The sequence below is a fragment of the Littorina saxatilis genome, linkage group LG9 (genome assembly GCF_037325665.1).
Source record: "Littorina saxatilis isolate snail1 linkage group LG9, US_GU_Lsax_2.0, whole genome shotgun sequence".
NCBI lineage: Eukaryota > Metazoa > Mollusca > Gastropoda > Littorinimorpha > Littorinidae > Littorina > Littorina saxatilis.
Window position 1 is genome coordinate 45,310,558 of NC_090253.1, and position 17,500 is coordinate 45,328,057.

At 46.3% G+C, this 17,500-nt stretch overlaps 2 long non-coding RNA genes across 2 annotated transcripts in view; both read left to right on the forward strand.

Moving 5' to 3' along the window:
- Positions 1-17,500, forward strand: part of LOC138976225 (uncharacterized) — a 525,645-nt gene that overhangs the window by 370,969 nt on the left and 137,176 nt on the right. The gene's annotated exons all lie outside the window — the stretch shown is intronic.
- Positions 6,887-10,213, forward strand: LOC138976211 (uncharacterized). Its single transcript, XR_011458908.1, has 4 exons — positions 6,887-7,054; positions 7,368-7,442; positions 7,744-7,824; positions 8,740-10,213. It is a non-coding gene; the product is annotated as an uncharacterized lncRNA (long non-coding RNA).

Consider the following 17,500-nt stretch of genomic DNA (forward strand, 5'->3'; position numbering starts at 1 on the left):
GATAGAGAGAGAGTGAGAGATAGACATGCAGAATGTATTCGGTAAGAGAGAGAGAGAGAGAGAGAGAGGGGGGGGAGGGGGGAGAGAGAGTGAGAGATAGACACAGAGAGAGAGAGAGAGAGAGAGAGAGAGAGAGAGAGAGAGAGAGAGAGAGAGAGAGAGATAGTATCCATGTCACAACGTATGCATCTCACTTGTCTCTAGAAAACAGATACTAACTGCAAGCTCGTCAATCAAAATCAACTTTGTCAGATGTGTTGCTTTATCCGCAGTGTGTAGAACATGACGCCTACTGCAACAAGCAACAACAGTGCGTTGACGGCACAGACGAAGCGGACTGCCATAGCTTTTACTTATTCATTGAAATGGCCAACGCGCCTCCCCCTGCCTATATTAGATATAGACTTGCACTGTACCCCAGCTGGTATCGCAAAACCAATTTTCGAGCTGAACCAATTCCTACGTCGAATGGTGACGTGAACGGTACATTGCAGTGTGATCACACTCACTTTCAGTGCCAGGGGAACGGGTACTGTTTGCCCGTGTACATGCGCTGTAACGGGGTGGCGGACTGCCCGGGTGGCGAGGACGAAGAGGGGTGTGAAAGAGCCACCTGTCCCGGGTACTATCGCTGCAGGGGGTCCAGGGTGTGTCTGCACTGGATGTCCGTGTGTGACCATGTCTTCCACTGTCCTCAGCAGGACGACGAGCTGTACTGTCACCCCGTGACGTGTCCCGACAGCTGCACGTGTCACGGGCTGGCCTTCACGTGCAACACAACTTTCCAGGCCGCAGAGCACTCTGACCTTCGCTATCTGGACGCAGCGGGCAGTGGCATGCGTGTTGGTCAATTGTCCAACAACACTATGCTCATTCATCTGGGCCTCAGCCGTTGTGGAGTTAACAATGTGGATAATTTTACATTTCCCAATTTACGTAGTTTAGATCTGACCGATAATGTTATCAGTTCTGTCGAGGTTTTTCAATTGCTCGGACTGAGAAACTTACAGGTGTTGATTCTTTCTAGGAATCCTATAACGTCCATCTTTTCTGCTAGCCCTAACCTGACTCTGACCTTGCCTCAGGTTGAACTGTTGGATATATCCGGAGTGACACTCGATAACGTGGATTTCAGTCAATTTGTCCCTTTTCCGAATTTACAAACTCTGAATCTTTCACACAGCAACGTACGTAAAATGCGTCGAAGCGACAACGAATCTCTTCAAAACATCCGGGTTCTTGATTTTCGCGGCTGTCACGTGACCCATTTTCAGTATGACGTCATGCTGGGTTTTGAGGCGTTAGAGAGGGTGCACGCCGAGAGCTACAAGTTGTGCTGTCAGTCTATTCTGCCCACGGGGTTCAATCCTACAGACTGCCAAGCACCCACAGACCCAGTGTCCTCCTGTGATCGTCTGTTGTCATCGTCTGTTCACAGAGTTCTGCTGCCTCTCTGCTGCTGTTTGGCATTACTGGGAAATGCGGCCATTTTCATCAATAACGTCCTTGCAATCAGAAAAAATGCATTGACTGCGACAGGAGTGTTTACCACGCATCTCGCTGTGGGCGACGCTGTGATGGGTGTGTGTATTGCTGTGTTTGCTGTTGCAGACAAGCTTCACCAGGGGAGCTATGTGTTGGCAGACACTGCCTGGAGACACGGTGTTGCTTGCAGAACGGTCTCCTTCTTATTCCTGCTGTCATCTCAGCTGACTGTCTCCTTTGTCGTTCTGCTCACCTTCGACAGGATGCTCCCTTTGTCATCCAAAGCCCACACGTTTTCGTTCAAGCCGGTACATGCTCATGTGATGTGCATGGTGGTTTGGGCGGTGTGTGTGCTTGTCGCGACCTTACCCTTGCTGCCTCTAGCGACATCTGGGGAACTCTTTAGTCAGACAGCGCTCTGCATTCCCCTGCCCGTGACACTGGAACTGGTGGCACAGCTAGAGGAAGCAACCTTCGTCGTCTTCGTTGTTGTTTTCAACCTTGTCCTGATGTTGTTGGCCGCAGTTGGGCTGACGTGTATTTCTATCAGACTTCCGAACACGACAGCGCTGAGTGACACTAAGAGCCTGTATAGCCCACCCAACAAGATCACAACCGCTGATAACAGTAATATTCGCGGTACAACCCTACCCGTTCCCATCAATGACAATGCCCAGGGCTTTTCTAATACCAGAGATACCAACAGGAGAATGCAAGACCCCGACGCCACCCTGTCTTCCAGTAGCAACATATCAAGCTACACTGCCGATACCAACACAGATAATCGCGACTTACTCAGACAAGCAACGGCAAGCACACTCGTTGAAAGTTCAGGAGCCAGCAGGAGCACTAGCCAAGTCGTTCAGCACATCCCGAGTTCTCCAGCCAACACCACTCCTACCACTACACATATTCCTGACTCAGCAAGCGCTGCTATGACAACCAACACTAACAAGAGTCTCCAACGGTCTAGCCCTACAAGGTGGACTCCCACCGGCCAGGACGTCAGTCTCGCCAGGCGAGTCTTCTCCTCCTGTGTGCTGAGCGTGGTGTGCTGGCTGTCGCTGAGCCTCCTGACAGTGCTGGCGTGGCGAGGGTCCTCTCTGCCTGCTGGTGTGTACGTGCACATCGTGGTGCTGGCCCTGCCAATCACCTCGGCGCTCCGCCCCTTTCTGCACGCGCTGGGGGCGAGGGGTGAGAACATGAGGAGGGAGAGGGAGGAGAGGTGGATGGTCTACATCGCGGCACAGCGACGACAGAAGGGAAGACACTGAGGACGACGTGTTTGAGAAGAATACTCAGCTAATCAGCTTTCTTGTTTGGTTTAGTTGGTTTGCTTCCTGTTTGTGTGTGTTGGTGTTGTCTGTTTGGTCAGCTGCTGTTGTAGCTGTAGTGACTAGTGTTTGTTAGTCTTGATGGGTTTGTTTGTCTGTTTGTCTGTTTGCTAGGAAAGGCGGGGACTAATTGGTATGGATACATGAAGAAAACAATTAAGCATCTGTCTTTCAAATGTACTCGTATGTAGGTGTTCTCGTACTTCTGGTCTTTGTCAAGTGTTCTTGTTCTGCTTCACACTCACCAACAAGGGGGCCCGGTAGCTCAGTTGGTAGAGCACTGGACTTGTGATCGAAAGGTCGCAGGTTCGAATTCGGGCCGGGACGGACACGGGTCAACTTTATGTGCAGACCCAGAGGCAGAGACGGAAGCCATGTCCCACCCCCGTGTCATCACAATGGCACGTAAAAGACCTTGGTCATCCTGCCATAAGTGCAGGTGGCTGAATACACCTAAACACGCAGACACTTGGGTAGCGCGACTCCGTTGCTGCTAGCTTTCCACTGGGAGGAAACGACCCGAATTTCCCAGCGATGGGACAATAAAGTAATGAAAATGAAAATGAAAATGAAATGAAAATAAGTAATATTCAACGACACGACTCACATAGCTGGTAGAACGGCCAATGTGTTGATCAATTGATTGATATCAAATTCCTTCACTGGGCGAAAAGTGGCGTTTTGTATCTTACAAAACTACTCAAAATCCCAACAAAACTTCAAGTTTCAATGGGTTTATTACATTTTGGTGTTCACAACAACGCCAGATTTTGATTGGATTTTGTTGAAGTTATCGCTGCAAAATTGCCTGGAATTTCAGCGCGTTTTGCGACGGTCAAAACATCATGTTAAACCATGTTACAGCATGTCTGTAACATGCAAAAATGCCAAGTTTTGATGGCATTAAAGCTTTGGTTTAACGCCAAGTAACATCATGTTATCGTAGACTTAACTTGCAAAACTGCTTGTTTTGGTGGTGTTACAGCTTGCTTGTAATGTGATTAACATCATGTTATTGGAAAATTTCAATAGTAAATTTTCATTTGATTAATATACTTACCCAATTCTCATAAATGCATTGACCTCAATCTCACATGCTAGATGTCGAAAAACTACTCAAATTACCTGCCCTTGCAAGGGTGGTAACCAAGCTAAAATCAGACGCCATAGCCGTTGCTATGCCCTGTACCGCCTGGTTACCCATCACCCACCGTGCACCACGTGAGCGCCGGCATCCGGAATAATCATTCGAGACTTCTCAAAAACCCTAAGGAAATTAAGTAGCTGGGATGGATGGGAGGGTATTAACTATGAGAATTGGGTAGTATTTTAATCAAATGAAAATTTACTATTGAAATTTTCCATTAGATTACATATTCTTACTCCAATTCTCATGAATGCAGATTGCTCCTAAAGGTGGAGGGAACTTAATAATGTCCCTGAGAGAACCTATCCTGCACAAACTAACGAGGGCAAGGAAATGGCCCCAACAAGGAGATGTCCAGGAGGTAAAAAATGTATGAACACGTCATCAGACCTCCAAAGGGCTGTTGGCAAAACTTCGCATAGGCGAGAGGAACACCACCAGCGAGAGAAGAACCCAAGGCTCTGGACTCCTGAACACCTGTAAAGGAACAGAGGGAGGACCGAAACGCACCCCCCCCCCCCCCCCCCCCCTGTGTTCAATAAGCCACCACTCATAGGACTGTTTTATGAAAGTAGCAACACCTCTTGTGAGAGCCAATAAAGAGAAGACTCTTTCACCTACAGTGTAAAGAGATAAGAACATAAGCTTTTAGCTCTTTGTTCCAAATGACTGAGCGCAAATCAAAAAAGGATTTTTTTAAAAAATCCAACCAGACAGTTAGAAAATCCAAAACGCACGGAGCGAGAATCCTCCCAAGAGAAGGGAATAAAACACCAGAGGAGATTAACCAGGTTTCTGATTCAAGGAAATCTAGCCGAAAACCACGTGAAAAAACGGAACTATAAGCTCCAAGGCTACATCCTCCGGTAAAACCCCAACAACGCATGTGCCTCACTACCCTTCAGGGCTGAGGCCCAGAGTAAGAAGAACAAAGTCCTACGCGTAAAACAAAAGGACGTCTCTAAACCTCTTAAAACAAGGTCCTTTTTGATCATGCCAGCAAGAGCGCCATGAACATCAGAAGAGAGGCCTATTTGTTCCTAAGTAGCTGAGATAGCCGAGACGCCGGAACCTCCAAAAAGAGGCCAAGCTGCCCAGAGCCGAAAAGAAACAGAGGTGATTAACCACCTGGCTTGAGAGAGGGGCGCTAAGGAGTTGCACACCCGCTCTATACGCCAATTGGCCAAGGAGGCCAATGAGGGGCATACAAAGAGAAAGTGGGGGACCTATGTGCTTCATGCACCAAGACCAGAGTCAAAACCCACGATCTGTAACACAAACAGCACAACCTCCAGCCCTGTATGCAGATGGCCCAACCCGTGTGCAAGCCCTGAGAGGTCCTGCTGAGCGAGTCGGCCAGATTATAGAGCCGGCCGGGGAGATATTCCCCTGAGAAATTGATTTAGTGTGAAAGAAACCAAATCAGAATCCCGTAAACTCTGTCTGACAGGGAGTGAGAACTTGCTACTCCCTGCTAGTTCCATAGAAAGCAACAGAAGTATTGTCCGTTGCAACCGGACATGCCTGTATATAGCCAAAAAGAAAGGCTAGTAGACTGGGGGTTCTGCGACGATGTTCTGCATGTAGTATCGCAGATAATGAATTGCCACATCGGATCGGACGATTATACCGTTTGATTCCCGGGTGAATTTGTAATCGCTTACGACACACGTTTACCAGACTTTATCATTGCCTGTTTTGTGGCAAATAAATCGAGGTATGCATGAACCGTGATGCACAGTTTACGTCAAACCATAAAGTACTGCGCAGTATTGTGTTCATTCGATTGTAAATAAACAGAAAAGTTCAACATTCTCTGTTACAGGGCTTGCCGGGCTTGCGCCTACATTTCATACATCAAAACTGTTTTGACGCGTTAAACAATTTTGAAGCTAGAAATTGCTTTTGAAGCACAGGCATGTTTAAAACGATGTCTAACTTAGAGCGAGTTTATGAAATGAAAATATAATACTTTAAGAAAAACCCTGCCTTAAACATCTCTTATTTAAGTCCTGATATTCTGTCAAAATAAGTGTTGCTTTACATGCGCATGAGTGTGACTTGGATGGTGGGGGTGGGGGCGGGGTTTTGGGTGGGGGGGGGGGGGGTTCCCGTTTCTACCTCTACCCGCTCCGACACACAAAGCTCCTCTACCGTGTTCTTGGCTGTCAAAAAAAACAAAAAAACATTTTTATGTAAAATTTTAATGGACAATAAAGTGTTGTTATTGGCTCACGTAAGTGTAGCCTATGCGATCGTAACTTTGTCTGTCTGTGCGTGCGTGCGTGTGTATGTCTGTGGTAGAAACTTTAACATTTGACTGAACACCGAAATACTAGTTTTACCTGGTCATTATTTAAGCAACAGCTTCAAAGTTTTGAAGCAATGATCAACATTTCGTCGGCACGTATGTAGTTACAGTGTGTATCCAAAGAAAACGGGTGGTAGGTTTTTTTTTTTTTGGGGGGGGGGGGGGGGTAAAAACAGGTGACTGGTTTGTGTCGTGTGTGGTATGTAGACCAGGTCAGGGGTCAAGGTTAGGTCAGATCGCGTGAAGGATTGTGGTATAGATACAGTTATCACCGAGCTGCAGTTCGCCGATTCGGAGAAGACGATTTCACATTGTTCGGTTTCGTAGCTCCAGAAAAATAGATAAAGAAGATACCAAAGGAGATTTCCTACAGGTTAATCTGCACAGCGTGTTTCCAGTGTCTGCGCGAAGAAGCGCAGCGCTGTCGAAAGCGCAGTGTCGATCTGGCCATCTCAGGCAGTCGTGTCCCCGTAAGTAGGCTACAGACAGACAGATCTAGATCTAGTGTGTCGCACTCTTGCACCGTGTCACCTATGCTTACTGTGTGTGTGTGTGTGTGTGTGTGTGTGTGTGTGTGTGTGTGTGTGTGTGTGTGTGTGTGACCATAGATATCCTTGACAGGATCGCCAACTCCGCGCGTGCGCTAGCGCTGGCCCTCTTATCGAACTCCCGTCTGCGGCTGCGAGAGGTTTTGACAGAATCTTCACTTCCGGTGCAGTCGTTCAACACATGGAGAAGATGGAGAATTTCGAAGGGGAGGTGGAGTTTGTGGCTGAGGTAAGTGAAAAGCAAACAAAGCAATACAAAAAGATCATTACTGATGATTGAAATGAGTCATGTGAATCAACAATAAAGATTGATTGTGGACGGCACGTCATTATTTGTTTTTAACACTTGAAACGCGAGAGCATCTGACCCACTGGAAAAACCGAAGCTGTGCACGCAAGCTGATCAGCAGATCGTTTTTCTGCAGAATTCTCGCTCACATCGGCCACTATTTTGACAAATTTGCAACAGAACAATTTCTGAATGTTAGAAATTCGGCTGTAGATTTATACCCTTTCTATTCCATGGTTGTTGGTTTTTTTAGGGGGAAAGTACCGACATCTCAATCGCTGAAAAGATAACAGCATCACCACAAAAGAAACTGCAAGAATTGCCAAAAGTAAGTAAAAATATTGACAGATCTATGTAAAAGACTATGTATGAAAATTTAGAACTAGAACAACAGATATTCAAGAAATAACCGATAAGTGATATAACTGAACCATTGATTGATTTGAATGTACATCATGCATGAAAGTTAAAAATGGTGCAGGAACTGAAGTCAGATCAACACATCAAAAAGATCAGTGCAATATATTTGTTTTCTCTCCCCTCTAGCATAATTCTGTTATGATATATGCTTGATGTCTTCTGTTGTTTTTATATTCATTGTCACTTCTAAATTGCATGCTTTATTGCAGAACGCTTGTGCATCTATCAAGAATGACAACTGCCTTTCACCGGAGCTCAGAGAGCTTGTCGACCAATTCAGTAATTGAAAAGTTTTTGAGTAAGGCGGTATAACAAAAAATCAGCTTGCAAAGTCCCAGTACCTGAAAGATCACTTTCCATCATAGTTTTCGAGCAAAAATACTGCTTCGTTGCACAGAGAGGCTACTGTTTAAAAATATTTTAGGTACATACCTGCCACTACAATATTTCATGTGTTTTTAGGATCATTAATAGCACATGTCATAGTTGTAAGACATGATAAGGATTCATGAAAGTGGTTTGTCAACACGTTCTATAACGACAAATGGAATACAAAATGTAATATGTTCACATCCATTCATGTAAAGTGTAGTTGGCTCACGTAAGTGTAGCCTATGCGATGATAAACTTTGTCTGTCTGTGCGTGCGTGCGTATGTATGTATGTATGTGTGTATGTCTGTGGTAGAAACTTTAACATTTCCGAGTCTATGGATTACGTCAGTCTCGGTCAAAAGTGTTCGACGTGTGTGATAGAAACTATTTGAAGACGTCACATTATGACGTAAGAGGGTTAGACGTCACGCAAAGGAATTACTGAAAGTCTCGGTCATTGTTATTGTGAGCGGGCCGAGACTTCTTGGCAGATCCAGGGTCTCGCTTTCTTGCATAGTTTCACCTATGCTTACTGTGTGTGTGTGTGTGTGTGTGTGTGTGTGTGTGTATGTGTGTGTGTGTGTATGTGTGTGTTTGTGTGTTTGTGTGTGTGTGTGTGTGTGTATGTGTGACGGAGTGATTGAGTTTGTGTTACTGTTTGTCGATTTCTTACGTGAGCCTTGAAGGCTTCGCCTCTTGTTTTTGGGTTGTTGTCGTGTGTTGTTGGTTTTGATTGTGTGCATGCATCTACATCTTCAGTTTCACTCTTGGGTTGATTTCTGCTATATTTGTATGTTGTTTTAATTATAATATTTTATTTTCTGTGTTTTAGGTGCAGATCTGGAAGAGAAACTTCTGCTTCTTAATGACTGCCTAGTTCCCCGAGGCAAGGTTGGGAATGCTGCCAAGGAGAAGGCGTGGGCCAGGTACTACTCTGCTTTTTCAACCCAGCATTCAGGCATTACTGAGTTGACAGTATCCCCTGCAGCTTCAGCCTGGATTGCCTTGAACATTTTTATACTGTTGGTGTCTTAAAGGCCTATGAAGAAAAATTGGGAACCAGTAAGTGCATTAGAAATCAAAGAAGATGAAGAGGACAATGCAAAGTATGTTGGAGGATGTGTTGCCAAAAAGCTAAAACAGAGAGTTTGGTGTCTCCAAAAGAGTGCGTACAGAGATGAGAAATTGCAGTGTTTGGAAGCCCTGACTTGCTCACCTGAATCCTACAGTGAAGAGAGTGAAACCACCCCTGACATGACAAGCATGCTGAACAAGGGCAAACTGACCTTTGTCAAGCCCAATGTATTGCAGATGTGTCTGTCCATGCAACACAAAGAAAACATCTTAAACAGAATGAGGCAAAGCGTTGATGATATCAAATAACCAAAGGGAAGTAATTGCTCTTTATTCATACGACATGACTGTGTAATAGAGTAAGCGAGAGTTGTACAAAACCTTTTCTCCTGGCACCTGAGAGAATAACAAGCATTGAAATATACAAGCGACTTTCATCCTTTCGTGCCAGGAGAAAAGGTTCCGTACAACTCTGGCTCAATCTATTACACATGTCGTATGCATAAAGAGCGATTACTTCCCTTTGGTGATTTGATGTCCATGGAAAAGATTTTCTGGGAAACCTGTGCATCAACACACAGGCAAAAGCAGATGACTTTATTGAACCATGCAGGAACAGTGATGCTGTTCCGGTGTGTTTTTATGACACTTTGTATTCATTTGATCTTTCACAGGCTGTTCAAGAAGACACTTTGGAAAAAATGAAATGTACATGGAAAGAAAAGAGTTTGAGGAAAAAGCTGAAAATATACAATGTTGGACAAAATGAAATGTACATGGAAAGAAAAGAGTTTGAGGAAAAAGCTGAAAACATCCAATGTTGAGAACAATCAGGAAGGATCTCTGTAGTGTGTTGTGTATGATCTTTCTTCATGCAGTACAGACTATCCTATCTGATCAAATGCATGTACATTGAATTTGAACTTCTTGATTGTTGACTTAGATGTCGATTTTTGGTGTTAAAATCTGCTGTCGTTAAAATGTACTTCTCTTCCTTTTCAGTTCAGTATTGTATCACATGGCTTGTTCAGTGCCTGTTCTGTATTTTCATGCATGAGTCCATGTAAATTTAAGTCTGCAACATGAAAAATTGAAACATATTCATTTTGCTATGGTTCAAACCTAATTCCTTTGTGTACTTGTTCAATATATATTTTTGACAGCGAGATATTTTGCAAACAGTTTTCATTTCAAAATCAATTGTCAGCCACTTGATAAATGTCTTGCATCGATGCGTCTGATTTTTTTTTATGTTGACCACTATGTACACTGGAATTTGCTTTGCTTTCCTAATAGAACATGTTCAGTCGCATACCAGCAACACTTCGTTAACGTTTGAATGGAATTGGAAGTTGTATGAACTCAAATAGAGCATATGTATCTTTGGTCACAGTGACACACACACACACCATACAGTGACAATTAATGCAGGGCCGGACTACCGGGGGGGGGGGGGTTATGAGGTTGTGTAACACCCCCCCCCCCCTAGCCTAAACATGTACCTCACTTATTTAAAAAAAATGTATTATTGTTTATTTTATGCTGTTTCATGCAAGGAGCGACCATTTTCCTATCTCAGAATATGACCTACCCTTCAGCTTCTGGGGGCGAAGCCCCCTGACCCCCACAAGGGGCAGAGGAACATCCCCCTGGACCACCACTGGCAACCCCCCCCCCTCCTCTTTGCCTAGTCCGGCCCTGTAATGTACCAACATTCACTATCTCACTCAGTCTCAATTCGCACAATTGGACACAAGAAAGATTCCTATTCATACACATATATTTAATCAATGAAGTAGATACATTCTCAAACAAAGTTTCAACATGTTGCACCCAAATTAAAGCATAAATTCTTGTGACATTTAATTTAATTAATTAATTAACGGGAATTAATCAATGCTTTAATTTGGGAGTTTGAAATGTGTCGCAATAAGTTCTTGGCCAAGTTTATTTACAAATTACATTCTCTGCTAAAGAGCTTTACAGTCAAATCAAATTTTCCACACCTAATCTATAAAACACAACATTCCAAATGCAAAACAAAAAAAATCATTCTCTTGGCTCAGAATTGGTGTCGAATAATTGTGACACAAAGCGATTTACGGAAAATGTTACTTGTCACTCACTTCGACACTGTCGCCAAGCCAGTCTAAACTGCAGCACGCTGCTTCGGGAGGGACTTTTTCCTTTACACTTTAAATCCAAACACCATCAGCTGCGTAGAAAAATCACTGAAAATGCTGACTCAAAGTCAAACCTTAACCAAGCTGGCCTCCAGGCTCCAGCACAACAACCTTAACTCGATAAGAACGCTGTCTCTTTGTTCAAATAATCTTTACTCAAACAATGACCACGGTTCTGCAATCAAAGAAAGGAAATGAACTATGTTGACTAATAGCATTAGGCAACATGGAACTGACTATTGATTTACGATTATGACTCAGCTAAATGTGTAAAGATAAAGATACTGCGCATGGACAGAAGCTTGTGACTATGCATGAACAACACTATGGTTGAATTATGAAGTAGCTTAATTGCATAGAACAGAACTTACAGATAAATGAGGTGAAAGGTTCTTTCTGCAGTGCACGTGTTTCATTTGCGGCCATCTTTGATCTAGAGCTTTCAAGGAGTAATGTCCCTTGACTAAACTGTCTATTTGCAGGAATAGATCGTAATCAGTTATCTCCCCCCAAGTCTTTAGTCAGTACTACTAAAGGCCGAGGATAAAGGAATGGGTGTTGGACGGGCCAGTAATAAGATGGCGTTAAGGAATATAGTCATTGAGCCATTTGGGTGCATGAACAGTACGGACGGAGCGTCTGGGCTGATGGGTAGAACTCTCCGGCTGGGCTCCTGATGAAACAGTGGGGTTGGCGGCTGGAATATCATGCTGCGGTCTGATCCTTGGTGTGGCGGTGCTTTGCCCACAAGGACTCTGGGTTGGGCGGGTAGGCGTAGCAAGAGCGCTCTGGGGTACACGCATCTTGGGCGATAGTTGGGGTGTAGGAGGTGTTGGGCTCACGGCGTCGTGGGAGGGTTGGTCATGGTTCGCACAAGTGGGTGCTTGGGGAAGGTTGACAGGGGGTGGGATCACATTGCCCGAGGTCCCATGCTGTGCTGTTTGCGGAGTGATTATACTGGGTGCAATGGGTTGAGTGGGCGCAGTGGGAAGGGGCATGTCAATGGTGATGGTTCTAGTTGGAGAGGGGAGGATAGCAGGTGAGTATTTCCTGAGGAATTTGCGGTTGCGTAGAGTTTCTTTACTTTCTTTCTTTCTTTATTTGGTGTTTAACGTCGTTTTCAACCACGGAGGTTATATCGCGACGATTGCGTAGAGTAACTCTGCCTGATCCATCTACTTTTACCACATATTGGTCGAATTGGCGAACCTCGATCACTGTCCCAGTCTTGTCCCACTTGAGTGGGTGGGGTCCAACCTGATTTTGGACTCGGACGTAGTCGCCAACTTTGAGGGGTGGTAGTCGTTTTGTCCTTTCGGACCATCGTTCCCAGTTTTGCATGTGGCGGTTGCGTAGGGCGGACTCTCGTGCGGCCAGTGTTTCACGCCATGTGCGGTGTGGTTGGTAGTTTCCTGGGAGTATGGGGATGAAGTCCCTGATTGGATGGCCAAAGATGCACATGGCAGGGGATAGTTTGGTGTCGCGGTCAGTGGTGTTTCTGTACTGTAGCGTGGCCCTTTGAAAGGCATCTGTATCAAGGTCACCATTGGGGGTGGTGTTGTCGGTGATTAGTCGCTTGACAGTTTTGACGCCCACTTCTGCCCGGCAATTGCTGTGCGGGAAGGCTACCGACGACAATCGGTGGTGTACACCCCAGTTTTTCAAAAATTGTCGGGTTTCGTTGGAGGTGAATTCTGGCCCGCCATCTGATGCTAGTTCCTCAGGGATTCCATAGGTCACAAATGCTCGACGTAGACATGTAACGAGCCCAGTTCCGCCAGCGTGTGATCTTTCGACAATGGGCCAGTTGGAATATCTGTCAACAATGACCACGTAGTTTGCTCCCTTGTAGTGGAAGAAGTCAGCACAGATGTATTGGAAGGGGTATTCTGGGGTTAATAGCGGTGTGGGTGGGGCACTGGGGTTAGAGGGTGCAATGCGGTTGCAGTGGGTGCAGTTAGCTCTCACGGCAGTGATGTCAGGTGTGATTCCTGGCCAGAATACCGATGCTTCGGCCCTCACGTTCATAGAGGTCACCCCCTGATGCGCAGCGTGCAGTGCGGCGAGGACTTCGGGACGAAGTGACGGTGGGATGACCACTCGCTCTTTGTAGAGTATTACCCCGTCGAGTGTAAAGAGGTCTTCGCGGAATTGGAAGAAGTCCCGCAGTGATGGAGGAAGGTCTTGACGGTTGTCCGGGAAGCCATTGTCAATGATCGATGACAGTAGGAACAAAGTTACATGTTTTCATCGCTTGATGTGGCATCTCGTACGCGGTCCCAAGTCACAGATTGGATGGGAGCGGAGTGCAGTGTGAAGGCTGAGAAAGAGGTGTCGTCAACCAATTCAATCTGCGGAGCTGGGCATCGTATGCCGTCAAGGGAGGAAGGGAACAGACATGGGGAGGAGTGGAGTGAGGCCACATCATCAGTGAGGGGCATTTTGACAGGATCTCGAGTTGGGTGTCGGGAGATAGTGTCAGCTGCACAATGTTTGATTCCAGGGATGTGCACCATGCGGAACCTGTATTTCAGGTTTTTTTCTTTCAAGTTCCGTAGTCGTGGGTTGGGGATGTCTTCGAGCGACCGGTCTCCAAATAGTTTCAGGAGAGGTTTGTGATCAACAGCAATCGTCAGGTCTTCACAGCCGAGGACGAAGTACCTGGCTTTGTTGAGAGCATCCGCGACGGCTAATGCCTCTCCCTCGACGGGTGCATAGCGTGATTCCGCTGCGTGAGTGAAGCGGCTTCCAACAAGGGTAACCTTCCATCCCGTTTGACAGCAGAATGGGTCCTTTGTGGGACAGGTGCAGTGCTTTTGGAGCAGCCAGAATCCGATGCCTGTTTTTGACCAGTCAGTGGCGAGACATGTTGGTCATCGTGCGTCGAAGATCTGGACGCCTTTGTCAATGTCGTTGATGATGATGTTTTTCGATTCCTCGAACAGGGAGTTCAGGTTGTCATGCCATTGAAATGGTGTACCTGGTTTCAGTAACTCGCGGAATGGCAGCATTTTCTCGGCCATGCTGAATGCAAAGAACACCTGGTTGATGAGTCCGAACCACGATCGTATGTCAGTGATGTTGACTGGGGTTGGGAAGTCGCGGATGGCCTGAGAGTGTTTTTTGCTAGGGCGGACTGTGTCAGGGGTAATTTCAAACCCTGCAAATTCTACTGTGTCGCTGCCGAAGACGAATTTCTCCGGGTTGAGGGTGATTCCATGGCGGCCACAGACGTCGAGCCATTGGACTGTCTGATGGAAGCTGTCTTCCAGGGTGTCTGCCCAGAGTAGGGCGTCGTCAACGCATTTGGTCTTGTTGGGAAGCTCGGCGACAATTTCGTCGTATCGCCTGGTGTATCCGTCGCCAGATGCTATGTAACCTTGGGGGGTCGTTTTGTAAACGGTATCTGCCCCAAGGTGTAATGAAGGTCGTGAGGTGGCGGTCTTCTGCTCGGATGGGGACGCTGTGGTAGCCGTTCCATGCATCGAGGACGGTCTTCTTTTTGCCGTGTGGGATAGACCTAGCCTGGTGGAACGGGGAGGGGGTGTGATGTGTTTCCCTTGTCGCATGAGCATTGAGGGGTTGAAAGTCAACGGTCCGGCGTGGTTTGCCGTTTTTCTTCGCACAGATTACCATCCGGTGGCACCATGTGACAGGTTCGCCTATGGGAACAGGTTCGAGGACACCCAGTTGGACATCTTGGTCAAGGCCTGCCTTTACTTCCTGTTGCCAATGGAGTGGGACTGGTATAGGGGTGTGGTGAGCCACCGGTTTTGCCGTTGGGTCGACCATGAGTTCGAGCGGGGGGCCCTCCATGAGGGGGAGGGGCTGGTGCTCACAGGTGTTGAACGTGCTTGACTTGTAGTAGTCTAGTAGGTACCGCTGTAGTTTTTCCCTATTGGCGTCGGGGGATGGTAGGCGTTGGGGTGGGGCCGGTGGTAATTGGCGCCGGGGGCAGCCGCAGGGGGCAGTGGACCCAGAGGGTGCAGTGTCATGCAGTGTGGCATCACAGTGGTCTGTTGTCTCACCGACCTTGGGGAAGTCCTTGGGGATGATGTGAAGGTCTACGCATGCCCCTCTGCTGAGGAAGAATTTCTCGGAGCAGTCCGTAATGTAGGTCATCTGTTTGGTTTCGAAGATTCTGCCGTCGGTATCCTTGGCTGTGATATGGAGTATTGTGGCGCCAAGGATGTTGATGTTCTTGTTGTCGGCGGTGTGCATTTTCATTGTCACGGGGACAAGGTCAGATGCAGTAAGGCCAAGGCGATAGAGGACTACGATGCCGGCGAGGCAGCTTTGGCACCCTGTGTCTGCCATGGCAGGTTGGCTGATGGACTTTGATGGGGTGTTGAGTGTGAACCCGAGAGTCTTGTAGCCCTTGTGTGAGGCCTGGATTGTGAGGTTGATGAACGGTTGAGGTTGCGAACCCTTTCTTATCCATGTTTGCGACAGATTGTCGAATAGATGATGATGAATGGAGGTGGTTTTCCTGTTTTGTCTGCGAGGGGACGACATCACAGTGCACAGGGCGTCGAAAATGGCTGCTTCGCCGTCTTCTGGGGCAGGTGGTGGTCGGCGCCTTGGTCTTTCCTTGCTACGGCACACAGACTCATGGTGGTGATCTCTGTTGCACAGCTGACATCTATGGCCGTATGCTGGGCAGTCGGTCTTGCGGGTTCGGGCCAGGGAGTGTGCAGGGAAAAAAAGCAGAACAATAAACCCGTAGTAAAACTAAATTTCTAGAGAAATAAGTCTAACTGTCCATAAAAATAGCTGGATGATAGCTATTAATGGCATTGAAGTCGAGTGACGTGCACAGATCTTCGCTCTCTCTGGGTTGAAAAGCTTGTCAAATTTTGCTTGTGAACGCAGCTCGCCATTCATCATTTTTTTTCCTTTTCTCGGCAACACACGAAACGTCAAAAGATTAGAGCACCTTCAACGATCTGCTCTGCAGTTCTAAATTGCACAGTAAGAACCAGGCATGATGATGACAGCCGATGAAACACAACAAACTGGTCACACGAAGTTTAAAAACAATGGCCGTCTGCTAGGAAAAAACTCACACCGGAAGTAAATATTCTGTCAAATTCGTCTTTTCCGCTTTCCGCTACTTGCTGAGCGCGTGCAACGAGTTGGCGATCCTGTCAATACACATCTATGGTGTGACGGAGTGATTGAGTTTGTGTTACTGTTTGTTGATTTCTTACGTGAGCCTTGAAGGCTTCGCCTCTCCTCTTGTTGTTATTGTTATTGTCTGCTTTTTTTCTGTGAGCCTGCACTTCCAAGTTTATCAGGAATCCACATTTTTTTGTGCGTTGTTGTTTTATTAAAGTTGAATAATGTAGACAACACTCTACTTATGTACACTAGTGCGTCACCATAAATAGGACCTTGTGTGACAATTCCGTTTGTTTTTTTGTTTCGTGTTGCTTTTCTGGCTTTAAAACTAAGTCTGTTCGTTCTAATTTGTTTTCCACACAGTGTAGTCATGGCAATTACATTTGACCCGTGCATTGATCTTCTAGACTTCATAATGTATCCTGCGATGTAGGTCATATCCAAAATACCTGAATACCCAGCTCCTCTGCCGTCTTCTTGGCTGTCTGCTTGTTATCTGTGAGCCTGTACCTCCGAGTTTATCAGGAATCCACCTTAATTTGAACCACTCTGAACTTTGTGGCGATCTATATTCCCCAGGGTGCACTGACAGACCAGGACAGGCGTGTTGTTCGGTGGCGTTACGTTGCCAATGCATCACTGTCGCTCCTCATCTGTTGCAGATTTTCTGCTACATAAATTTGTTTGTTTGTTTGTTTATTTGTTGCTTAACGTCCAGCCGACTACGCAGAGCCATATCAGGACGAGGAAGGGGGGGATGAAGGGGGCCACTTGTCAAGCGATTCCTGTTTACAAATGCACTAACCCATTACTTGTGTCCCAGCAGGCTTTAGTAAAACTAAATTAATACCTACTGGAAGATTACCAGTTTCCAGTATGTTAAAATAGGCTTAACCTATCTACTGCTGGACTTACATCAGAACACTAACAGATTAAACTATACATGAATCGCGAGACAAGCGGCAAGAGAAGAGATTTTTGGAAAAAATACAGGTGAATGAGCAAGAAGGCAGAAAAAAGAAAAGAATTCATGAAGAAAAAGAGAGCATGACAGGAAAGAGGAACCAAAAATCTACCTAACAGCAAACTAGAAAGCTCCTGCGGTTCCAAAAACAGGAGGGGCCTTTAATTTCATAACCGCAGTGCCCCACTGCGGGATGCTACATAAATACTGCGCTGCATTCAGCCAGGGACAGTATAACAAGTAACAGCTTC